The following is a 12164-nucleotide window of genomic DNA, read 5'->3' as shown; positions in this document are numbered from 1 at the left end:
GGTATACAGGGTGAAGCGAAATTCGCGCACTCGGGCTTCGCAGCGCGACTCCTCACAGGCCAACGATAAAAAAATGTCTGTCACAAAATTTCGTCCGGCGAGTACATCCGGCAAAAAAAGGACGTTAAAGAGTGGCAATCTGTCAACACTATAACCACATGTATGGTAACTATCGCTGTCGGCATATATTAGTTGTGCTGTACAACAGGTGCAGTAGACAGAGTTTTGTGTTAGCATGCAGGAGGTCCTGGTTCGATGCTGCGTTGGGGCGCATTTCTTTTTTATTTGCTAATTTCATTGTGACAAAAATGGTTCAAATGGCTCTGAGCACTATGGGATTTAACATCTGAGGTCATCAGTCCCCTAGAACTTAGAACTACTTAAACCTAACTAACCTAAGGACATCACACACATCCATGCCCAAGGCAGGATTAGAACCTGCGACCGTAGCGGTCGCGCGATGCCAGACTGAAGCACCTAGAACCGCTCGGCCACAGCGGCCGACTCACTCTGATATTTCCTGCTGTACTATAAACTGTTTCTTAGGTCACATGTATCCTAAATTTACGACATTTTGTAACGCTGAACGTAACAAATACGTGGTTAGACAAATAAGAAATAGACAATTGAAACAAATAACATGTCATACGACAGAATAACTACAAAATCAAACTCAGTATCAGTTTCGAGATGCTAAAGATGGTAGCACAGTACAGTAACACAACATCTACTTGTCATTTATACTACATGTAATATGAGCGCTCAGATGTCGTACATTAGCAACCAGTGACAATAATAATGTCCATATTAATGAGCGCATGACCTTCACAACAGAATACGTTGTCCTCAGAACAACAGATGCTCAAAGCGACCTCCCTGCACGTCCAAACACTGCGCAACCCGCCGGATCGTGCAGCTCTGGACCCTTAGCAGCAAAGCTGCGTCTACAGTAACAAGAGCAGCGTGAACACGCCCTACGAATGCTTCCACATTCGTATGCGGAGTGGAGTACACGTGCTCTTTGAGGTGTCCCCACAGGAAGAAACCCAGGGGATTTAGGTCACGTGAACGTGGTGGTCATACAACTGGACCTCCACGTCTGAGCCATTTCCCTGGAAATGTTCTGTCCAAATACTGTCGCACATTAATTCCAGAGCGCGGAGGTGAACCATCGCGTTGCCGAACATGTAGTGTAATATCTTCCAGTGCATCAGACGGGTAGTTCAAATGGCTCTGAGCACTATGCGACTTAACTACAACGGTCATCAGTCCCCTAGAACCTAGAAATACTTAAACCTAACTAACCTAAGGACATCACACACATCCATGCCCGATCACGATTCGAACCTGAGACCGTAGCGGTCGCGCGGTTACAGACTGTAGCGCCTAGAACCGCTCGGATAGTTTGAGACGAATGCATGATATCTTCATGCAGTCAACCAGTCACGCAACATGTAGAGGCCCAAACACCTATTGCCCAATATTCCGGCCCAGATGATGATACAAAATCGAACTTGATATCCACGGTCGCGGGTGACATGCAGGTTAACCTCACACCAATGGTGGGCATTGTGCATATTGAAGACACCCTCACAAGTGAATGCTGCTTCATCCGACCATATTACAATGTTCACAAAGTCATTGTTGGCTTCCTGTTGTTGTTGGAACCATTCACAGACTTGCATCCTCTGATGGCGATCTGCAGGATGCAGGTGTCGCGTGAAAGAGTAATGATAGGGGTGCAGCTTATGCTCGTGCAGCACGTTAACGACCGTGAATTGCGAGACACGCAACTGCCTTGCTATGCTACGTGTACTTCGCTGAGGTCCTTGGTGTATGACCTCCAGAATAGCTTCCTCAGTAGCTGGAGGATGACCTCTGTCACACTATGGTGGAAGGAGAGAACCTGACACCGGAAGGCGCAGCTCCAGACGACGAAACACATATTTATCTGGATGGCGCTGACGAGGGTATCTAGCAGCACATTCACCAGTGGCAACACCAGCCCGGTTGTCAGATGCACCAAGGGCTAGAAGCATATCCACATATTCATTGTTTGTGTATGCCGTACGTCTGCCACACTGGTTTAGAGGTTTACAATGAGAAAGTCCGGTGCGTGTACGAATGTTCGTTACAATCTTTCATGGGCGCGTTACTTCGCTCGCAACTAGTCCCTGTCTGGTAGACACCGCATACAGTATAAACACGCCGTCAGCCCTGCGCGTTGTTCCATCTAACGGCATTACCCCTCTGACAGATATTGTTCTGTATGATTCATCCCGACACCGCTAAATGTGAAATGTTCAGTTTGGAATTACACTGTTTCCCTAATGGTAATAGATGTGATGTTTCCACAATCCCATCGATAGAATCACAATAATAATGATAATAATAATAACAATAATAATGCATTGAGAAACGGACTAAACAGCATGCGATTACCAGACTCAATGTTGAAAGGCATAATTAGTGTGACCATGGTAACGACACATACAAATAGTAACCGAGTTTGTACATTATTTGCAAAGCACGTTGCTAGTCCAACTGGTAACGTAAGCCCCTAACGAAATTTTATGTACCTGAACGAGGCAAGAATAATAGTTGGTACTAATCTATGGGACCACTGGAGGAGGCTACAAAGAAAACAGGTTTCGCATCTAGTAGATGAAGTGGTGTGAATAAATTCACGCCCACGACGTGGAAAGAGCTTCTTTCAAAGCTGATCAATCTTCCATTTCTGTGTTTGAAGTACGTAAGTGCAAATGTTTTCTAGAAGACCCGCTGCAATCGCTGTTGACGATTATGAGTCCAGATACCATACCACCTGGACTACATTTACCAAATAAAATACATCTGCGTCAACCCAGGATCGAACCATCGACATCCTGCATGCTAACCCAAAACTCTATCTACTGCACCAAAACTATAGTGCACAATTACAATATGCAGAGGTAGTTACCATGCATGTGGTTATAGTGTTGCCAGATTCCCACTATTTAACGTCCTTTTTCTGCCGGATGCGTTCGGCAGACGAAATTTTGTGAGAGGCTTTTTTTATCGCTGGCATGTGAAGAGTCACGCTGCGAAGTTCGAGTACGCGAATTTCGCTTCATCCTGTGTATGTAGACACAAGAGACGAATGAAAATTTGTACAAAGGCCGAGATTCGAACCCGGGTCACCTACTCACTAGCATATGCGCTGTGTAGGGAGGAGTACTAATTATCCCGTCTGCCAAGTGAGTAGGTGACTCGGTTTTGAATCGTTGCCCTGGTACAAATTTTCATTCGTCACTTCAGTCTGCATATATACATCATAGATGTTTGAGACTTGTAAAGCTCTCTGGAACCATACAGTTTCATTTGTTTACTTACTTTTTCCATTTTTCTCGTTTTCATATGACTTCCCCTTATAGGAAGAAGAATGCATGATTCAACTTGTAGGTGGTTTGGGAATATACATGGTGCCAAATTTAGTACAGATAGCTGGCAAACACGAAGGATGGATATCGAGAGAGCTTGAATGAAAGATATGGGTACATCATTCTATGTTGCTTCAACTCTGTTCCATCTTCCGCCAATATCAGTAACTGGCGAGTGATGGCGTGCCACTCCCAGTACAATACATGAGTAGACGCTTTCAGTGGTTGAGCAATCTGCAAGGAGTCACTGTCGGACGTCCTATGTTATGAGGTAGATCAGGGCAACTTGAACGACATGCAGTTCTTCATTAATTGTTTGAAAGCTAACGTCACTGAAACCTCGAAGATAGAGCCATCAACACGTCAGGAACGTAATGGCTGCTGTCCAAATTACCAGCTATGCAAACCAGAGGTGATCGTTTTCCATACTCGATGACAGAACACATCATCACTCTAGATACAGGGTCTGTATAACGACGACGAATGCAGTATGATAACGGTCGTTCTCGTTGGAGCATCCACACACGAATATCTTCATCGTGAGGCAGTCCAGAGCAGCGGGATTCGTCTGGAAAGATGACTCCTGTGTCCAGTGTAGTGGCACCACTGCCGAAGCAGCTCTCTCTGCTGCCGCGTGATAGGAGCCACAACAATTATCGCCTTGGTAACAACCCGTCGTGCTCCAGACGTCGTCGCACTGTCCGTATGGGCATAGACACTGCTGCAGGCTTGAGACGGGAACTTACACCGAGAAATGGAAATATCCTTCTTAGAGATCAAACTCAATTTATGATATTTAATCGATTTTGCAACAACATTTCAATTAAAGTCTAGAGTGTCTTCATAAACAACTGAATGGCGCACCTTGCGATTCCCGTCGTGGGTGGGATTCGAATGCCTAAACGGTCGGTTCCGACGACGCACAGAGAGCAGGGTAAGGTCCGTAAGGCCAAAGCGTAAGAGAAATAACGGCGTGTAGGAATGTAGACATTAGAGAAGTAAACAGGACACTAAATATGTAGCTGTAGTCGTAGATGTAGTTGTAGTTGTAATCATAGGTGAGAGAAGGGAGAACCGATAGAGGTACTCAAAGTACCCTCCGCCACACACCGTCAGGTGGCCTGCGGAGTAAAGATGTAGATGTAGATGTAGGTATGGAAGTAAAAAGAAGCAACAATAAGACTGTTTTCCATAGGTAGCAGAAGGACCGGCTCCTCGTGACAGGGAAGGTAACTCGAAGGGACTAGCCCGGCGAAGCTAAATGGGCTTAATTAGATCACAAAGTTAATAGAGTAAGGAAGTATGTTTGTGAAGCAAGAAAATGATGGCACAAACTGTAAAATTTAAATGAAAAATTGTAAAGTAAAGTAGAATTATTGTAAAGTAGAAGACACTGCAGATGTAGAGAAATACTAATTATAATTACGGTTTAGGGTCAATTAATATATCAGGAAACGGGCTATGTTTGTAAATAAAACATGGGATAAAACATGTGTGTGTGAACGCACACAAGTCCGTTTCCTGACTAGTGGTATGTCCTGTACCTCTTCGATCCTGCACGGCCAAGCAACCAGTACGTTTGTCCTCTCTGGCGCAATTTGCGGGGTTCTTTGACATCTAGCATGACGTTGAGTGTTGCTAATAGCATAGTCACATAGGGAACACACACGACACAGATCTGTAAGTCCACGTTTTTGGTGATAAATTGAGAAAACCGTCCCGAAACACATGCGCTACAAAACGCCACTGTCTCCTGCGCATGTACCCCGACAGTTGTAATCGACGCCTCAAGGGAAGGGGTAGTTTCATTAACGCCCTTTATGCCACCCCCTGAGGCCTTCCCCTGTTTATTGTGAGCGGCGGTATGTCAGACATACACTCCTGGAAATGGAAAAAAGAACACATTGACACCGGTGTGTCAGACCCACCATACTTGCTCCGGACACTGCCAGAGGGCTGTACAAGCAATGATCACACGCACGGCACAGCGGACACACCAGGAACCGCGGTGTTGGCCGTCGAATGGCGCTAGCTGCGCAGCGTTTGTGCACCGCCGCCGTCAGTGTCAGCCAGTTTGCCGTGGCATACGGAGCTCCATCGCAGTCTTTAACACTGGTAGCATGCCGCGACAGCGTGGACGTGAACCGTATGTGCAGTTGACGGACTTTGAGCGAGGGCGTATAGTGGGCATGCGGGAGGCCGGGTGGACGTACCGCCGAATTGCTCAACACGTGGGGCGTGAGGTCTCCACAGTACATCATTGTTGTCGCCAGAGGTCGGCGGAAGGTGCACGTGCCCGTCGACCTGGGATCGGACCGCAGCGACGCACGGATGCACGCCAAGACCGTAGGATCCTACGCAGTGCCGTAGGGGACCGCACCGCCACTTCCCAGCAAGTTAGGGACACTGTTGCTCCTGGGGTATCGGCGAGGACCTTTCGCAACCGTCTCTATGAAGCTGTGCTACGGTCCCACACACCGTTAGGCCGTCTTCCGCTCACGCCCCAACATCGCGTAGCCCGCCTCCAGTGGTGTCGCGACAGGCGTGAATGGAGGGACGAATGGAGACGTGTCGTCTTCAGCGATGAGAGTCGCTTCTGCCTTGGTGCCAATGATGGTCGTATGCGTGTTTGGCGCCGTGCAGGTGAGCGCCACAATCAGGACTGCATACGACCGAGGCACACAGGGCCAACACCCAGCATCATGGTGTGGGGAGCGATCTCCTACACTGGCCGTACACCACTGGTGATCGTCGAGGGGACACTGAATAGTGCACGGTACATCCAAACCGTCATCGAACCCATCGTTCTACCATTCCTAGACCGGCAAGGGAACTTGCTGTTCCAACAGGACAATGCACGTCCGCATGTATCCCGTGCCACCCAACGTGCTCTAGAAGGTGTAAGTCAACTACCCTGGCCAGCAAGATCTCCGGATCTGTCCCCCATTGAGCATGTTTGGGACTGGATGAAGCGTCGTCTCACGCGGTCTGCACGTCCAGCACGAACGCTGGTCCAACTGAGGCGCCAGGTGGAAATGGCATGGCAAGCCGTTCCACAGGACTACAACCAGCCCCCCTACGATCGTCTCCATGGGAGAATAGCAGCCTGCATTGCTGCGAAAGGTGGATATACACTGTACTAGTGCCGACATTGTGCATGCTCTGTTGCCTGTGTCTATGTGCCTGTGGTTCTGTCAGTGTGATCATGTGATGTATCTGACCCCAGGAATGTGTCAATAAAGTTTCCCCTTCCTGGGACAATGAATTCACGGTGTTCTTATTTCAATTTCCAGGAGTGTATTTTCCTTGGTCCATATTCGAATAACAGTCGAGGGTTCCCGAACAACGAAAGCAGAAATGTAGCGGAAATTTAAACGGCATTGTTGATCCTGCTGCTGCCCAATTCCGACACACACCGGAAGGCGTTCTCCTCCGTACACGAGGCACAACGAGATTTTTGTCGCAGTGTTCACGCAATGCGTCAATGTCGCGCAACCACCTCCCCTCTCCCAACCCCCAACCACCACCCCATGATCACGCCACAGGACGGCGCGAAACAACAGGGTTGAAAAAGCGTAGACATTCTTTTCTGCTTCGGATCACTTTCATATTTCGTCGAATGGTTTTGAACGGTCCCTAGTAGTTCCATCCTATATGTCAGAGCAAAAATTCTGTAACGCTACACTCCAAAGGAGTATGATCATGTTTAATGGGGTTGCAGGCCCACAATGCCCTTAGAGAAGGGTTCAATCGTCCGTGGGGTGTCACAAGTGTCAAAAGTGCTCAAGGACATCATCCTGTTGGTCATCGCACTGCGAACTGTTCTACACTCATGCTGATGCTGGTTTCGGGTTCACGTTAGATGAAAACCTGGCGAGAATCACTGTTCAGACTATACCTGGACTCGTCCGTGAGCATAACCTGGTACCACTGTTCCAATGACCATGTACTGTGTTCTTGACACCAGGTTTTCGTGCCCTCCTGGGATCAGGGGTCAGTGGAATGCACCTTGCAGGCCTCCGTGCGAATAAACCATGTCTGTTCAGTCGTCTGTAGACTGTGTGTCCGGAGACAACTTTTCCAGTGGCTGCGGTAAGGTCCCGAGCAAAGCTACCTGCAGTACTCCACGGCCGTCTGCGGGCACTGATGGTGAGATATCGGCCTTCTTGTGGTGTTCTACACTGTGTACGTCCCGTACTGTAGCGCCTGGACACGTTACCTGTGTGCTAGAATCGTTGCCATTATCTTGAGATCACAGTTTGTGGTACGACCTGCTGTGTTTGACCAGCCTCCAGTCGCCCTAGTATTCTACCCCTCGTAATGTCATCAATATGTGCCCTTTGAGCCATTTTGAACACACAGTCACCATTAGCACGTCTGAAAACGTCTGCACACTTAACTCGCTGCACCGTACTCTGAGCCGGCCGGAGTAGCCGAGCGGTTTTAGGCGCTACAGACTGGAACGGCGCGACCGCTACGGTCGCAGGTTCAAATCCTGCCTCGGGCATGGATGTGTGTGATTCTTTAGGTTAGTTAAGTTTAAGTAGTTCTAAGTTCTAGGGGACTGATGACCTCAGAAGTTAAGTCCCATAGTGCTCAGAGCCATTTTCCTTGGTCACCAACTAGACAACCGCGTGATTTAAACTATGGGCTGGGGTTCAGACCTCCATGGCTGAGAAGTTAAAAGAAGGGGTGAAATGTGGGTAAGAGGGGCTGCGAAAATCTTCCTATAGTGAGACACATCCACGGTGACGCTGCGTAGAATTGTGGTGAGATATGGTGCCAACGTGGAATGCATCGTTTACCCACCATGTACCTCAAATTTCTGAGCTTTGACCTTTTTATCGCAAGTGTAGACACCTTCCTGTCAGAAGCATCGCCGAGCTTGAAGTTGAAGTCACATGGCGGCACGATTTTTGTCTATTACAGAGGAAGATTGTAGGTATCTGTGAGCCTAATTTCAAATTTACGCGTGGTAACTGGAGACAATTATGGGGTTTCGAAGAAATGATCCTTCAGTTATGTTGCTCAGTATACTTATTACTTGCACATTACTTTCACACAACGAAAACGCTGTCTGCGTGATGCTGAAATGTTGATGACGAGCACTTCCTACACAAAAGCTATATAAAGCTTGTTTTTAACCCTCCAGTCGCTCAAAAGACTGCCACAAATTTTATACACGTTTTGACATCTAAAGATAATTAATTTTCCGATTAAAGATGTAATAATCATTTTTACGAGAATAACTTGCGAATCTAAAAAACTTTCAACATCCATCCCCCCTCTCTATAACACGTCATGTTACTGAAAAGCCTTCACTCGTCACATGTTCGCCCTGTGCGTTTTCTCATCGTACCTGTGTCATAATCGGAAAAAGAGCGCCACTGACACTCCTACTTATTCTCCAGTTAATTGAATCTGCTGGCCAGCTATTTTCTGATTAGATGATGCTTCTCCTTTGCCTGCGCCAGCCTCCGAGAGCTTTGTCCTCTCCCGTGGTAGTACTGAATATCACAGGAAGAAGTGCGCTAGTCAGGAACTCCTACAACTTCCACGTACCCGTCATTCAGTGAAGCAAAAAAAGTGTGCGATTTGCATTTCCAACGTCTGAGAATAGCATTTAAAAAAGCCATATTTCTGAATGACAACCCCCCAATTGTCACTCTTTCTGTCCTAGAGGGCGCCAGAAACATTTTGCTTTTTAGGATGTAAGACATAATAATCATATGGAAACTACACTACGTGATAAGGAAGGTGAAGCACTCAGAAGGAGAGAACGAAACGAGATTAAACCTTACGGTTTGGATAGATATGTGCTGTTGTTCAGTAATTGCCGTATCGAGTGAAATTTACCAAGAAGTTTGCGGTAGAAACCCGCTTATCAGTATGACGTTGCATCCCCTCTGATTTCGATGCAAGCGCTGATTCTGTTGGAAAGGGTGTCGTAAAGCCGTCGTATCCTCTCCAGCTGCAAACTGGCCTGCAACTGTTGTTACTGTTCCTTCATATCTGGACGCTCACGACGGGGACAGGGTTGACGTCTGAAATGGTTCCACGTGTGTTCTGTTGGGGACAGATCTGGTGGCCATGGGAGTACCTCAACACTTGTTAGAGACAAGTATCATGTGTGGACAAACACTGTCCTGTTGATACACGCTACTGGCCATTAAAATTGCTACACCAAAAAGAAATGCAGATGATAAACGGGTATTCATTGGACAAATATATTATACTACAACTGACATGTGATTACATTTTCACGCAATTTGGGTGCATAGATCCTGAGAAATCAGTACCCAGAACAACCACCTCTGGCCGCAATAACGGCCTTCATACGCCTGGGCATTGAGTCAAACAGAGCTTGGATGGCGTGTACAGGTACAGCTGCCCATGCAGATTCAACACGATACCACAGTTCATCAAGAGTAGTGACTGGCGTATTGTGACGAGCCAGTTGCTCGGCCACCATTGACCAGACGTTTTCAATTGGTGAGAGATCTGAGAATGTGCTGGCCAGGGCAGCAGTCGAACATTTTCTGTATCCAGAAAGGCCCGTACAGGACCTGCAACATGCGGTCGTGCATTATCCTGCTCAAATGTAGGGTTTCGCAGGGGTCGAATGAAGGGTAGAGCCACGGGTCGTAACACATCTGCAATGTAACGTCCACTGTTCAAAGTGCCGTCAATGCGAACAAAGAGGTGACCGAGACGTGTAACCAATGGCACCCCATACCATCACGCCAGTGATACTCCAGTATGGCGATGACGAATACACGCTTCCAATGTGCGTTCATCGCGATGTCGCCGAACACGAATGCGACCATCATGATGCTGTACACAGAACCTGGATGCATCCGAAAAAATGACGTTTTGCCATTCGTGCACCCAGGTTCGTCGTTGAGTACACCATCGTAGGCGCTGCTGTCTGTGATGCAGCGTCAACGGTAACCGCAGGCATGGTCTCCGAGCTGATAGTCCGTGCTCCTGCAAACGTCGTCGAACTGTTCGTGCAGATGGTTGTTGTCTTGCAAACGTCCTCATCTGTTGACTTAGGGATCGAGACGTGGCTGCACGATCCGTTACAGCAATGCGGATAAGATGCCTGTCATCTCGACTGCTAGTTATACGAGGCCGTTCGGATCGAGCACGGCGTTCCGTATTACCCTCCTGAACCCACCGATTCCATATTCTGCTAACAGTCACTGGATCTCGACCAACGCGAGCAGCAATGTCGCGATACGCTAAACCGCAATCGCGATAGGCTACAATCCGACCTTTATCAAAGTCGGAAACGTGATGGTACGCATTTCTCCTCGTTACACGAGACGTCACAACTACGTTTCACCAGGCAACGCCGGTCAACTGCTGTTTGTGTATGAGAAATCGGTTGGAAACTTTCCTCATGTCAGCACGCTTTAGGTGTCGACACCGGCGCCAACCTTGTGTGAGTGGTCTGAAAAGCTAATCATTTGCATATGACAGCATCTTCTTCCTGTCAGTTGAATTTCACGTCTCTAGCACGTTATCTTCGTGGTGTAGCAATTTTAATGGCCAGTAGTGTAGTACAATGATTCTGTCGCATGAGGATGCAGGATGTTTGTGACATACCGTTGTGGCGTAGGAGTTCACACAATCACAGTGACAAGATGTCATATCCGATGGCTTCCCACACCATAACGCCAGGAGAAACGCCACTGTACCTCTCCAGAACACTCGACGACCGGGACCTCTCTCCAGAAGGCCGTCATCCTCGGGGACGATAGTCGTCGCGTGTAGTTCAGAAACGATCACTGAACACAGTGCCGCGCTATACATCAGCCATGCTGATCTTGTTTAAGAATGTAGCTGCTTTCAGAGACGTTAAAGGCTCTCGTGATGTCTGTAGTATTAGAAGACGAAACGTTAGGCAGAGAAGTATGCCTTGGACCACGGTCTAATGCCCATACAACAAATATCAGAAATAACGGAAATACCGGCCATTGTAACGTTACGCGTATCTAGGCGAGCTAAACGGCTGCCTAGAACTGGTACGAGGTAAAATGAGTTTGTTGAACGCTAGCGCGCCCAGGGCACACGGCGCTCCGCTCATCCAGGTGTAGAGACAATGTAGCCGGAAATGTCCCACAGCTGGGACTTTATATGGCTGTTGCTCGCGTTGCCTTTGTGCAGAATAAGCTCCGGCAAATGGCGGAGTGTCAGACAATCTTAAAGATGGACAAGTTACAGCTCTTTGAGATTCTACAATAACTCACATCAAATATTAATGCAAAACCTGGACACATTTATGATCTCAAAAAAAGAGGCGTATCCAGAGACACAACACTATCTCAATATTTTTCAAACTAGAGAAGTAAATATTTCACAGTGAATATACATTTTCACAGAGAATAAACATTTTCACAGTGAGCCTCTGAGTTAACAACTTTTAATCGTTTCATGCGAGTTCAACAAATGCCATCTCAGTTGATAGCATTCCACTGTAGCTATCATCCCTGAAAGCTACGTATCTTTATCCATTTTATTCATTGATTTACGACGTCTTTTATGTCTGTTTCAGTATGAAAATGTTTTTCAAAACATCGTATTCGCCACAGTTACACAGTAAATGAACACAGCCTGAATACCTCACATACTGTCATTCTTGCATACAGTTCGCTACGTTTCCAGTAACTTTATTTTACCTGTTTACGCCCTGCAGTTTCATTTTCACGCAACTCAATGTTAATGACGTCGTATCTCCTG

This window comes from Schistocerca americana, chromosome X (assembly GCF_021461395.2).
Source record: "Schistocerca americana isolate TAMUIC-IGC-003095 chromosome X, iqSchAmer2.1, whole genome shotgun sequence".
Taxonomy (NCBI): domain Eukaryota; kingdom Metazoa; phylum Arthropoda; class Insecta; order Orthoptera; family Acrididae; genus Schistocerca; species Schistocerca americana.
The sequence above is the reverse complement of the archived record's forward strand: the minus strand, read 5'-3'. Positions refer to the sequence as shown.